The 15,271-nt window shown below is 41.1% G+C and overlaps 1 protein-coding gene across 4 annotated transcripts in view; it reads right to left on the bottom strand.

Moving 5' to 3' along the window:
* Positions 1-15,271, bottom strand: part of rnf216 (ring finger protein 216) — a 220,941-nt gene that overhangs the window by 12,354 nt on the left and 193,316 nt on the right. The window lies entirely within an intron of this gene.

Raw genomic sequence — 15,271 nt, forward strand, 5'->3', positions numbered from 1 at the left:
AGGCATATGGCATGCTTGCCTTCATTGGCAAGGGTATTGAGTATAAAAACTGGGAAGTCATGCTGCAGCTGTATAGAACCTTGTTAGGCCACACTTGGAATATTGCGCGCAATTCTGGTCGTGGAGGTTATTAGCTATGAGGAGAGGTTGGAGAAACTTGGATTGTTCTCACTACAGCGACGGAGATTGAGGGGCGACTTGATAGAAGTTTACAAAATTATGAGTGGCATGGATGGAGTAGATAGTCAGAAGCTTTTTCCCAGGGTGGAAGAGTTAATTACTAGGGGACATAGATTTAAGGAGGAGAAAACTATAGAGGAGATGTTTTTTACGCAAGTTTTTTTATGCAGAGGGTAGTGAGTGTCTGGAATTCGCTGCCAGAGGAGATGGTGGAAGCAGATAAGATAGTGGTGTTTAAGAGGCAGCTTGACAAATACATGAATAGGATGGGAATAGAGGAATACAGACCCATGAAGTTGACGGGCAATATGATCGGCGCAGGCTTGAAGGGCCGAAGGGCCTGTTCCTGTGCTGTACTTTTCTTTGTTCTTTGTACTCCCAGTGCCATGTGCAAGTGAGTATAGAAGTAGGAAGATAGAGCAAATTAATGTGTGGCTGGAAAGATGGTGCAGTAGGGAGGGCTTTAGATTCCTCGGACACTGGGGGCTGGCTCTGTGGGAGATGGTACCTGTACAAGCTGGACGGGTTGCACTTGAATGAGCCGGGACTGAGTTGCTTGCAAGGCATTTTGCTAGTGCTGTTGGGGGGGCTTTAAACTAACTCAGCAGGGGTGTGGGAACCAGGAGAAAACATCAGAGAGTAATATCAAGTTGCACAAAATACTGGGAGGGACAGATAGTACTAGAACAGAAAATAGTAAGTTAATAAGAGGAGCTGGAATGGGAGAAAGTAATGAAATCTAAATCAGGGTTATACTGCATGTATGTGAATGCACAGAGTATAGTAAATAAGATTGGTGAGTTACGGATTGCCATACGGAATTAGATGCTGTGGCAATAACAAAGACCTGGCTCAAGGAAGGTTAGGACTGGGTGCTAAATATTCCTGGGTACAAGGTGTTCAGGAAAAATAGGGCTGGAAGAAAAGGAGGAGGGTGGTGGTATTGGTTAATGACAGCATTGCAGTGCTGGAGAAAGAGAATGTCCTAGAGGGCTCAAGGACAGAATCACATTGCTCGGTGTAGTCTACAGGCCACCCAGCTAGTGGGAAGGGTGTAGAGGAACAAATCTGCAGGGAAATTAAAGAAAGGTGCAAACATTATACAGCAGTTATAATGGGGGGCTTCAATTACCCGAATATAGACTTGGATAGTGGTAATGTAAAGGGCAGAGAGGGGCAAGATTCCTAGAGTGTGTTCAGGAGAATTTTCTCCAGCAGCATGTGTCCAGTCCAACAAGAAAGGAGGCACTGCTTGACCTGGTTCTTGGAAATGAGGTGGGCCAAGTAGATCAAGTGTCAGTGGGGAACATTTAGAAGACGGTGATCATTGTATCATAAGGTTTAGGGTGATGGTAGAAAAGGACAGTGGGCCATCCACAGTAAGAATAATTAACTGGGGGAGAGCCAACCTCAATGGGGCAAGAACAGAGCTGGAACAGATAGACTGAAACCAAAGGTTGGCAGGAAAAACTGTAGCTGAACAATGGGCTACCTTCAAAGAAGAAATGGTTTGGACAGGTCAAATTTTATTTTCCCTCAAAAGGGAAAGGTAGGGCAAACAAATGCAGAGCTCCCTGTATAAAAAAGGAGATAGAAATTAAGATAAAGATGAAAAAGTTTGCTTATGACAGGTATCAGGTAGAAAATACAATTGAGAACCAAGTTGAATACAGAAGATTCAGAGGAGAGGTGAAGAAGCAAATAAGAGAAGTGAAGAGGGATGAGAAAAGACTGGCAGTCAACATAAAGAGGATTCCCAAAGTCTTCTCTCTGCACATAAATAGTAAAAAGGTGGTAAAAGGAGGAGCAGAGCTGAATAGGGGCCAAAAAGAGGATTCACACATGCAGGCAGGGGGCATGGCTGAGGTGTCAAATTAATACTTTGCATCTGTCTTTATCAAGGAAGCAGATGCTACCTAGGCCATGGCGACAGAGGAGGAAACTCTGTCACTAGAAAGGTTCAAAATTGATAAGGAGGTGGTATTGGATAAACTGTTGGTACTTAAAGTAGACAAGGCACTGGGACTGGATGAGATGCATCCAAGGATATTGAAGGAAGTGAGTGGAAATTGCAGGGGCACTGGCCATAATCTTTCAGTCTTCCCCAGACTCAGGGGAGGTGCCAGAGGACTGGAGAATTGCAAACATTATGCCCTTGATCAAAAAAGGTTGTGAGGATAAGCCCAACAATTACAGGCCAGTCAGTTTAACTTCGGTGGTGAGAAAGTTTCTAGAAACAATTATTTGGGATAGAATTAGTCATATGGAAAAATGTGGGTTGATTAGGAAGAGCCAGCATAGATTTCTTAAGGGAAAAATGTGTTCAACTAACTTGTTGGAGTTTTTTGAAGAGATGTTGATGAGAGAGAGGGTGGATGAGGGTAATGCTGTTGATGTGGTGTACATGGGCGTCCAAAAGGCATTTGATTCAGTGCTGCACCACAGAATTGACAAAAGTTATAGCTCATGGAATAAAAGGGACAATAGCAACATGGATACAAAATTGGCTGAGTAACAGGAACCAGCGGTCAATGGAACTCGAACTCAAGTTCTGTCGAAGGGTCATGAGGACTCGAAACGTCAACTCCTTTCTTCTCCGCCGATGCTGCCAGACCTGCTGAGTTTTTCCAGGTAATTCTGTTTTTGTAATGGATATTTTTGGCCTGGCCGAAGGTTTGTAATGGAGTTCACAGGGGTTAGTATTGGGACTCTTGCTTTTCCTGATATATATTAATGATCTAGATCTTGGTGTGCAGTGGACAATTTCAAAGTTTGTGTATGATACAAAACTTGGAAGCATTGTAAACTGTGAGAAGAACAGTGTAGAACTTCAAAGGATATGGACAAGTTGATGGAGTGGGCAGATAGCTGGCAAATTAATTTCAATGCAGAGAAGCGCGAGGTGATTCATTTTGGTAGGAAGAACATGGAGAGACAATATAGAATAAGAAGTACAACTCTAAAGGGTGTGCAGGAGCAGAGGGACCTGGGTGTCTATGTACATAGGTCATTAAAGGTGGCAGAACAGGTGAAGAGAGCAATTAATAAAGCATACAGTATCCTAAGCTTTATTAATAGGGGCATAGACTACAAGAGCAAGGAAGTTATACTGAATTTGTATAGCACACCAGTTAGACCACAGCTGGAGTATTGTGTATAGTCCTGGGTGCCACAATTTGGGAAGGATGCAAACACTTTGGAGAGTGCAGAAGTGGTTTACAAAAATGGTTCCAGGGATGAAAAACTTTAGTTATGAATATAGTGAAGTTGGTTCTGTTCTCCTTGGAGAGGGGAAGGCTAAGAGGAGATTTGATAGAGGTGTTCAAAATCATGAGGAGGCTGGACAGTGTAGAAAGGGAGAAATTGTTTCCGGTCATAAAAGGATTGAGAATGACAGGGCCCAGATTTAAAGCGTTGTGCAAAAGAAGCAAATGCAATGTGAGAAAAACATTTTCACACAGCAAGTGGTTCGGCTCTGGAATACGCTGACTGGAAGTGTAGTGGAGGTAGGTTCAACTGAGGCATTCAAGAGGGCATTAGATGATTATTTAAATAGAAACAATGTGCAGGGTTATGGGGAAAAGGCAGGAGAATGGCACTGAGTCATAATGCTCATTCGGAGAGCCAGTGCAGACACAATGGGCCAAATGGCCTCCTTCTGCACAGTAACAACAATTCTGTGATAGATCGAAAGAAAGAAAGATGGAAGAAAGAAAGATAGAAGCAAAGAATAAAATTGCACCCATACTCTGCATTTCACCAGCTCAGGATATCCCAAAGCAGTTTACAGCCAATTAAGTACTTTTGAAGTGCACTCACTATTACAATATGGGAACAAGGCAGCAAATTTGTACACAGCAAGGTCCCATAAATAGTGAATTATCAGAGGGGTGTTTCATTGTCGTAGGTGTCAGCTTTCAGATGATACATTAACCCAACGCCCAGTCTACTATTTTTGGGTATGACAAAAGGTCCCATGACACATACGGAAGAACAGTAGGGGAGCTCTCCCCATCTCCACGACAACATTTATCCTCCAACCAGCACCAAAAATTAATGATCTTGCTGCTGTTTGTTGCAGCTTGCTGTGCACAAATTGGCTGCCTTGTTTCCCTGCATTATAATAATGACTACGCTTCTAAAGTACTTCATTGGTTGTGAAGCACTTTGAGATGTCCTGAAGTGCCAATAAATGTAATTTTTTTTCTTTGACTTGTGGAAACTGGGAATATTACAATATCCAATAACGGAACAAATTGTAAAGTAAGAGCATACAGTCAAGTCCTGTGGAAATATTCATAAAAGAATGAATTTGTTTTACTATTAATTCCTGTTAAATATGGCACTTATCAACTGCATGTTTGATTGTCGTCAAAGTGAAAATAGCACAAGTTTGATAAGGTTGGATGGCCTCCAAAATATACAGTCAGTTAAACACAAGATACTGTTACGAAAGAAGAAGTGTTTGATAATGATAACTTGTGTTTAATAATATGATTGGCGGTTTTCAGGAGATATGTTTTCCCATGAGAAGCAGAAGAAAGTGTGGAAAATCTAGAAGTGTGGCGTGTCAACAAGTGTGTATTTTAAGCAATCTCAAATCAACCTCTCTTCGGTATGATGGTTCTTTTACACAGAAGTAGCAGCCAGTAGGCTATTTATTTTGCGGTCAATGGGTCATTTGATCTGATGGTTCTGAGGTGCCGAAGAAGCCCAGGTAAAAGTGGGTTTGCACTGTGGCTGGATTGAGTAAGTTTGGCATATTTACATTGTGGTTGCCGTTGGCTTGGGTAGCTCCATGTAAATCCTGTGAACGTGGGAAATCTGAAATATAAGCAGAAAATGCTGGAAATACTCAGGCCAGGCAGCATCTGTGGAAAGAGTTAGTGTTTCAGGGCAATGATCTTATACAATTCTGATGAAAGGTCATTCAACTGAAAATGTAATTCTTTCTCCCTCCACAGATGTTGACTAACCAGAGTATCATTTTCTGTTTTTAGTCCAAACGATTTTATTTTATTCACCGACAAAAATCCGCAGGATTCAACCTCAAATAGCGTGCCACTTTCCTTAAAGGCATTACATTGAATGGACTGTTTTTGTTCAATCATGATTGGTGCACTAAAAATAAAGAGACCATTTAGAGGACTTGGAATTACTAATTCCTAACTGCTTCCACTTTATAACAGATACAGTCTACAGTTAATAAGGTAAATTAAACTCGCTAGCTCCATTTATCATTTTGTAACATGTATAACAATTGACCACCTGGTAACTGCAAGAACCCAGGAAACAAATTGCGAAGTTCTGTGTTGTAGAATGACTATAATAAAAGAAACATTTACTGTTGAAAGATATATCTAACAGGAAGAAAAACAAAAGAAAAAAGAAAACTTACAAATCCAGTAAGGAGAAAGAAAGAGATAAGAACTAAAACAAGGAATATAGTTAAAAAGGTAAAATAACTTTACAGGTGCAAAGAAAGACTTTGATGCATGTTCTTTCTGTCTGTAAAGAACAAGCCTTTGATGTTACAAAAAATTGAGTGTTTCAAGCAAATTTGGACTTTTAAATCCAATCCTGCATACTGGACATGTATGGCATTTAAAGAACTCGTCATTGTCCAGCAACGTTGGATGGAACTAGTTGGTTGGTAGCACAGAACTTGAATATTGCTGAAAAAGAGATTTATTTGTCGAAGCTTTTCGTCTTGTACTCATCAGGACAATTCGCAAGAATACCAAATGTAAAGGTAACAACACTTTATACTGTGTGAGAAGAGAGTGCTGATTTGGTTGGTAACTGGACTCTGGTGGAGGCATTGCCATGGAGAATGCACCAGGTGATGGTGACTGATAGTTAACTGCCAAACACTTTGAAATTTAAGGCAGGCAGCTTGACTCTGATTGGCCAAAGCATTGACCTGAGGAATGAACCAACAAATGGCTGTCCACTTATTTTGTTTAGCTGAAAGAGGCATAAAACGTGTACATGTTCTTTCTGTCTGTAAAGAACAAGCCTTGTGTATTAATATATGTAGCTTCCAGTACACGTGAATACATCACAGTTAAAACCAACTGATAATCTTAAATCTTAGCACACAGAGGATTATTTAGCAAGTGTTGTCCAATTGCAGAATCACATCTAACGTTGGACACTGTGATTTGAGTTTTGCATGCACTGGCTGTTTGGGTACGGTCTGTACCTTGCCCGTTGTGAACAGTGGAAGGGACATGCTGTTTGACACATTCTGCCAGTTTTTGGGACATAGGGCCTATATACCTAGCATCACACTGGCATTGAAATTCGTATACCACATTACTCATTTGTGTGATAGGCAGAATGTCTTTCTGGCTTGACAGCAGCAGCCTGTTAGTGGCAACCAATCAGCACTCTCTTCTCATACTGTATAAATTGTTGTTCCCTTTCTGGATTAGTACAATACAAAAAGATTTGACCAAAAAAAAAATATTTTTTCAGCAATACTCAAATTAGCTGGAACCTTGCAGTATTTGACTCTGTTGGAATGCTGGTTTGAATTACAGGCTAGCACCTAACTCTATCTCTCCACCTCCTCTCTCAATTCCTCCACTATCTGAGTTACCAGACCGCATGTCTTAACATTCAGCTTTGGACTAGTCACAATTTTCTCCAGTTAAATAATGGAAAGACCAAAGCTACCGTCTTCAGCCATCATCATAAAATGCATATCCTTGCCACTGATTCAATCTCCCCAACCTAGCCACTGTGTCAGGTTGAATCAGCCTGATCACAAGCTATTCCAGCCCCAAGGTGAGCTTATAAACCCATACCTCTTTGCCATATGGGCCTCTTTACTGAACTTACAACACAAACAGGCCTTCTGGTCCAACTGGTCTATGCCAGTGCTTTTGCATGCCACATAAGCCTTCTTCTAACCTACCTTCCACCCATAACCACCCACTTCCACCCTTGCCGAAGCTCATCTGCTGCTCAAAATGTCATCCATCATTCAGCTCCCTCCAGGTTTGAGGTCATTTCTCTCCTCATTCATCTGATTTCCCTCCTCTCTCTTGATACGCCATGTTGAAGGGTCATGAGGACTTGAAACATCAACTCTTTTCTTCTCCACCGATGCTGCCAGACCTGTTGAGTTTTTCCAGGTAATTCTGTTTTTGTTTTGGATTTCCAGCATCTGTAGTTTTTTTGTTTTTATGGTAAAATTCTGCTGCTCTTTCAGAAATGGGATGTCTGAGGCACACGAGATGCAGCAGGATAATAGCTCAGCACCACTATAATTTTCTCAATAATTCTAATAACCTCCTGTTACCATTGCTGGAGAGACACATACCAATGTTAGGACAAAAGATAACAAATTAATATGCGAGTCAAATTAATGCTGAGGGCCAGCATACTAAGAGGCAGAGGATGATAATACTTCCTGCAAATTTTCCTTTCCATCGTATTGGATGCACCTTATCTCTGCATGTTGGGAATTACAGGGCACAACTTCATGGCACACAACTCCACACTAATGTGCCAAAATGTTTGCTGAGGGAGGAAAGGGAAACAAAGAAATCTATTTGTTTTTGAAACTGAAATCAGTTCGCCTCTGAGCAGCAGCTTTGTGGAAGTGACAAGGCCACTACTGTTGCAGCAGCTCATTGTTGTGTGAACAGGGCATTTGGGTGCAGCAGCCCATGTCAACGGCACCAGATTGCAATCAGGCATCAAATGTTACAGCTGCCCACAGCCAGTATTTCAGTAATTATGTGTTGACACTTTAATAGCTGATGATCACTTTCTTGGAGATGGGCGATAGTGCACACCACTTCACGGATTATTCACTCCAATAGGGAATTCAGAAGAAACTTCTTTACCCAGAGAATAGTGAGGATGTTAAACACGCTACCACAGGGAGTGGCTGAAGCAGATAGTATAGAAGCATTCAAGGGGAGGATGGAATAGACGGTTACGCTGATAGATTTAGGAGGGGGTTCAAATGGAGCACAAACACCAGCATGGACTGGTTGGGCCAAATGGCCTGTTACTGTGCAGTATATCCTAAAAACTCCACTCATCTTGAGTATATAATTATCAGAACAGTTAGCCACTTAAGACACAGCAAGACATGTCTTGCACCCTTGCGTGACAATACACTCAATCAAACTTGCCACTGTCTTGGAGTTGACATCTTCAAATAAAGGCCTAGACCAACATAACTAGGATTTCATTTTTAAAATTAGCCATTACTTCCACTTTCATACAACTATATCCAAATATCCAATGAAAATAAAAATTACAAATGACACAACATTAAAAAAAAGTATGTCCTTGGGTTGTGGATGATGCGGCAAAGAAGAATTTTAATGCTCATCCCTAGTTGTCCTGTGGTGGTGGGCCTTCTCTTTGAAGCACTTCTGCCCTTGTGATGGTGGTACTCTCAACATTGTTCGGTAGGGATTTCCAGGACACTGACCAAGTGACAATATGACCAAGGTGGTGATATCTGTCTAAATCAGAATGGCACCAAATGCTCATGTGGAGGTGACCAAAAGGACAAAAAAGAAAAAGTGGAAAGAAATACTTATCAATCTGGTTGACTAACCAATTAGATATCTGAGGAGGGCAGTTGGGAAAGTGTTGTTATGCAGGGGGATTTTGAAAGCAGCTGGGAAAGCTATATTAATCATAACAATGAAACTACAGTGATGAATTATCAGTGCTGGAGGTTACATGCTCAGGATTATACTGAAATAAAAACAAAGTACTGGAAAAACTCAGCAGGACTGGCAGCATCTGTGGAGAGAGAAACAGAGTTAATGTTTTGAGTTCTTATGACTCTTCTTCAGAACTAAAGAGAAAGTAGAAATGTGTTGGATTTTATACTGTTCAAGAGGGGGGTGGAGCAGGTGGAGCGAGATCGAAAGTCAGGGATAGATGGGAGCTAAGCAGAGATTGATAAAGATGCCATGGACACAAGACAAAGGGAGTATTAATGGTAAGGGTACAGTCTAAAGAAGGTGCTGATAATGGCATAAAGGTAAGATAGCAGAATGTGTTAATAGCAGAACAAGGGTCAGCATTCTGTGAAAACACAACATAGAAACAAGTGATGGTTGGCTGTGTGGAGGAGGGGCGGTTGAGAAAAAATTGAACAATAAAAATAAATTGGGGAGACTAAACGCAGGCTGGGTGACTGCTTTACGAAACACCTTCGCTCAGTCCGCAAGCATGACCCAGACCTTTCTTTCACTTGCCATTTCAACACACCATCTTGCTCTCATGTCTGACCTTGGCTGGCTGTAATGTTCCAGTGAAGCTCAATGCAAACTGGAGGAACAGCACACCTCATCTTCCCATTAGGCACTTTACAGCCTTTCAGACTTAACACTGAGTTCAGACCATGAACTCTCGTCCATCATGGCTCCTTTTTTAATCCATTTAAAAAAATATATATTTTCCTATTTATTTATTTTTATTCATTCATTTTTTTTAATATCCTTCACCCTTGACCCCCCCCCCGACCCCACACACGGCCACCTGTCACTTGTTTTTATGTTTTGCTTTCACTGAGCGCCGACCCTTGTTCTGCTATTAACACCTTCTGCTAACTTACCTTTATGCTACTACTATGAGCACCTTCTTTAGTCTTTACCACTACCATTAACACTCCCTTTGTCTTGTGCTCAATACATCTTTGTCAATCTTTCCTTAGCTCCATCCTACCCCTGTACTTTCTATCTTGCTCTACCTGTGCCACCCCCTCTTAAACAGCATAAATTTAATCACATTTCTACTTCTCTTTAGCTCCGAAGAGTCATGCGGACTTGGAACGCTAACACTGTTTTTGTCTCTACAGCTGCTGCCAGACCTGCTGAGTTTTTCCAGCACTTTCTGTTTTTATTTCAGATCTCCAGCATTGCAGTATTTTTGCTTTTATTTCATGGATTTTACTGTTCTGAGTGTACTTTTTTTTTTGAAAGCCACACTGTGAAAACAAAAAACAACTTTGAACTTTAAATCAATGAGTGATAGAATGCAGTTGAGAGATAGCCTTGTAACAAACTTGTTTCCTCCCCATATTACCTAATTAAATCAGATTAATGTTGATTTCACATTTATAATTCCATAAACTAAATTACCTCCTGGACGGCAGAAATGCTCCACAAGGTTAGTTAGGAGCTTTTATATTACCCATCTATGAAGAATATAAACTTGAAATAAAAATATTGGGGCTTTGAATAGAAGCCAGGGCTTGAATTGTAACGTTCCTAAATGTTCCACAGTTAAATACTCTTCCAGCCTAAAACTAGAAGCCAGTTCAATGAGAAACACCAGGAAAGACTGGAGATTAAAGGGTGCTGATCACTTGAGATGTATTGATACTGGGTACAAGGCATCCAGAAGTTGCAGATTCACAGCCACTATGCACATACTGAATGTGTTATTATAAGTGCTACTCAGATCACTGATGAATCATCTGCTAACTCTGATGGTGGATAAGGTTTGGAACAAATTTATTTTGAGGTCTCACAAGCTGTGTACTGTGTTTGGCGCCCAAGGCCTAAAGGTTTTCTTGGTTCGACTTAGATGAACGAGTAACCATTTTAGTTTCTGCTTCAGATGTGGAAGCACAATAAAGGGTGGTACTTTGCCCTAAAAGATTTCTGTGGTGGGCACTATTATAAAACTGTACTTAGAGCATCTGAAAGATAATAGATTCTTGAATTCACCTATTGTCCCACAGATTCTAGGGTTTTTTGCAGTGTGGTTTGGATCATTAAGCTGGTTTTCTGCTCTTCTCTAGAACTAAAGGTATTTTCAGTACAGAAGGAGACCATGTGACAAATTGGCTGGGATTTTCCAGTCCTGCCCACCGTGGGGCTGGAAACTCCCGCCTGAAGTCAACGGACCTTTTGCTAATCCGCCAAATTTTCCATCCCACCCGTGACGATTCCCGCTGCAAGCAAGACCGGAAAATCCACCCAATGTTTCTGTGTCAGCTCTTTTCAAAAGCAACCCAAAGTCGTGGTTTGGCTGCGCTCTCTCCACACATACTTGCATTTTTGCTTCAAATGTTTAGGCAGTTTATGCTCCCTGACCACTCTCTCAGCTGGAACCAAACCGTTCAAAAAACCGTCACTCTGTTCAACTTATATCCAGACTTCAAATACTGCATTCGTCTGTCTCACAGCTCCTCCCTCCCTGAAACCTTTTGTGATATAAGTAAAGCACATTTGTCTAAGATTTAGTCTGGTATTGAACTATTTTTTAAGTTCAATCATGATACTTAAAGGGTTGGAAACCAGGTTTATCAACCAGTAATCAGTACCCTGTTGCAACAATTAGGCAGTTTGCTTGAGGAAGGAGCCGTGCCACTCCATTCAAATATAAACCTGCTGTGTGATTTGTTCAAGCCCATATTTGATTGGCAGCTTTTTGAATTTCTTGGCCCAAGTTATTGTTACATCAGGGTATCAGTGGCCTACAGTTTTAAAATTAAGAGTCCTATCTGAAGTATTTGAAAGCGGTCTGACTGAAATCTTTCAAGAGAATAGGAAGCTAGACAACTTGCACAGTAAGAAAGGGATTTAAAAAGGTATTAGATTTAGTTATAGTTTTAACAATAAAGTTGCAAACCATTTATTATAGCCTACGACACAAAGAGCTAGCAAACTGTAACAATTACTGCAAATACCATACATCGGGGCAGATATATCGACCTTTAAAGCTTCAAAAAATCCTTTCAAAAATGGGAGTCAACTTATGGGCCGAGCATAAAATGTGAACCACCAATTTTGGTGGAGGTGATCGCCATTTGGAAATTGATCTTTGAATGGCTTGTGGAGACATACTGAAATTCATGGGCGTTTCATTCCTGTTGCTGATGTGACTTAATAGGTATTCATGTTTTTGCCACTGTCTGATGATGAATCGCTGGAAACTAGTAATTTTGGCATTGAGGTCTTTTGGTTGAGTGATCTTGGTCTTCTGCTGCAACACTAGAGATTTTCACCCATAAAACGGCTACACAAACTAGCTGTTGCTCTGAAATCTTTGCTGAACTCAGGATTTGATTTGGCCCACTTACAAGCATACTTATGCATTACATTTCTGCTGACCATATAACGATTCTGATGATTTTCGAGGACCCATTCCAATACACACTTCTCAGGATCAGGCCAGGGGGTGGTCCCTGTTCTCGTGGTGCACTTGGTCTTGGGCATCTTCTTCAAGGTGGATTCCTCCTCCTTCCATTCTCACGCCAGTTTTTCTTTAACATCAAATTCCCTCGCTGCAGCACAGTTATTTAATGTGTTAGCAGATGTTACGACTTTTAGCTTAAAATTGGTTTCGTACTTCATTCTTTTTGCAGAAGGACCCAATCCCATTTATCGGTTGCCATGCACGGTCTGCTCAATGTGGGTTTGTCTCCTAAATTCCTGCTCATCATCTTGGCAACACAGCCACGTCCCCCGATTGATTTCATACACTGACTTAGAATGTTAGCATAACTACAAACCTGTATTTTTGAGCTGAAAAACTGAGGCAGACTCCTAATATGAGTATAGACCTAAACATGCATTTATTACCTGAAAAAATTTAGACACAGTGTAGGCCTAAACATGCATTTTGGCACCGAAAAAATGGGATTGTCTCATATGCTGGGTCGATTTATACACAATAATCTATGGTATGTTACATCATCCTTCCGACACAAATTGATTCCTTTGTGTTTGGCACTTCATACATGTTTATGGTACTCCACCATCTTTTAACAAGTTTCTTGGCTAAAGAAAAGAATTATAAAATGAAAGGATTTAACACTCAGAAACCTTTTCATCTGTGGGGCAAAAACTTGAAGGCCGGAATCATGAATTTTAACAACAACTATCTGTAAGCACAATTCCTTGTACATGTGCTGTGGGAGCCCATTCAGATCCAAGCAGCCCCCTCCCTCCTCAAGTGTCCACATGCCAGGCCTCTCTAGCTAAGGTCAATGGATAGGGTTTTGCTCCTCCCTTAGTTGGGAATCTTACCTGAGAGGTGGCTGCACAGAATGGTCGTAAAAGGAAAGCAGTCTAATTATGTGTGTAAAGACTGAGATTTTGGTGAGACTGAGAATTCTCTGTTAAGTATTGGATGAGTATATTTCAAGCTAAAATTTAATTTAATATTTTGAATTTAACTTAGAATTTAGTAAACAGTATCTGCTGGCATACACAGTGGTTCTAAAAGAGTGCAGTGCAATTAGACTGCATTGGGAATTTGGTGAAGGTGGGAATTCAGTCAGTGGGAGAGGAGGTGATACTTTAAAAAAAAATTCTTTCATGGGATATGGGTGCTGCTGGCAAGGCCAGCACTTCTTGCCAATCCCTAATTGACCTTGAACTGAGTGGCTTGCTAGGCCATTTCAGAGGGCAGTTAAGAGTCAACCACATTGCATGGATCTGGGCCACATGTAGGCCAGACCAGGTAACGATGACAGATTTCCTAAAGGACATTTAATGAACCAGATGGATTTTTATGACAATCGATTATAGCTTCATGGTCACCATTAATGTGACTAGTTTTTAATTCCAGATTTATTCACTTTTTGAATTTAAATCCCAACAGTTGCTGTGGTGGGATTTGAACCCATTTCTCTACAGCATTAATCTGGGTCTCTCAATTACTTGTTCAGTGACTTTTTTACCTCCAGTACTTGTAGTGGTTCATGAGTAAGCTTGAGGCAGTATGTATTTAAAACTTTTGCCCAGTATTCTAGAGCTTGGTGCAAATTAGTGAAAGGAAAAAATATACAAACCATAAAGTGGATATAAATAATCAAAACTAAGTTATGGCAAAGCAGGTTGTCTGTCTGGTCTGCAGTATATGGGTTTCGGTGGACAGAAGGACTGTCCTTAATGAACATATATGCTATAGGTGTCTCCATTTCAAGTCTCTCCAGCTATCACTAATTTTAAAACTGATTGATAGATTTTTGTTAACTGATGAGACAAATCCAGGCACATGGAATGAGGTCTGAGATCTGTCATGGTCTCACTGAATGCCAGAGGGGCTCAGTGGCCAATTCCTGTTCCTCTCATCTAACTTGAGTGGAGTTCAGGAATCCGTGTTCAGTGTGTGATATAAGGCCAAACCTTTCAGGTTTGTGTGGATCTAGCACCATGTTATATTCTCCATTTATGCAGGGAAGCACCAGGGAGCTGTGCAGTTCATGCTGAAGTACTTATATTTAACACAAATTAGTAGCTTTGATTTTTTTGGCTGGGTCTGCCCAACTTACAGACATAAGTTAGACAAGGCCAACTGAAAAACTGAGTAAAAAAAACTGGCTTTACATTACACTAGGGAAGGCGATGGCGTAGTGGTATTGTCACTGGGCTGGTAATCCAGAGGCCCAGGGTAATGCTCTGGGCATCTGGTTCGAACCTCACCACGGGAGATGGTGGAATTTGAATTCAATAAATATCGGGAATTAAAAGATGACCATGAAACCATTGTCAATTGTTGTAAAAACCCATCTGGTTCACTAATGTCCTTTAGGGAAGGAAATCTGCTGTCATTACTTGGACTGGCCTACATCTGACTCTAGACCCTCAGCAATGTGGTTGACTCTTTAAAAAAATGCACAGGGCAGGAAATGTATCTCAAGAAAGGCACAGGATTGGTGGTGGTGGTGGTGGTGGTGGTGGTGGCGGCGGGGGGTTCATTAATTGAAATATGTACAAATATGTGATTTACCAAGATTCATGTGTAGGATTTCCATTCATAATTACATTTGTGTAAAATGGGTTGCTAGGTAATGGTACAGTTGAGTTGAGAAAATTCCGCCTCTACTACCCTTTCAGGCAGAAAGTTCCAGATACCACCCACACTCTGGTTAAAACACCTTTCTGCAAATCCCCTCTAAACCTCCTGCCTCTTACCTTAAGTCTATTGACCCCTCCACTAAGGGGAAAAGTTTCTTCCTATCTACACCGCTCATAATTTTGTAGACCTTGATCAGGTTCCCCCCACCTCAGCCTTCTCTGCTCTAAGGAAAACAATCCTAGCCTATCTAGACTCTCTCCATAGCCAAAATGCTCCAGCTTAGGCAACATCC

The sequence above is a fragment of the Carcharodon carcharias genome, chromosome 15, assembly GCF_017639515.1.
Source record: "Carcharodon carcharias isolate sCarCar2 chromosome 15, sCarCar2.pri, whole genome shotgun sequence".
Taxonomy (NCBI): domain Eukaryota; kingdom Metazoa; phylum Chordata; class Chondrichthyes; order Lamniformes; family Lamnidae; genus Carcharodon; species Carcharodon carcharias.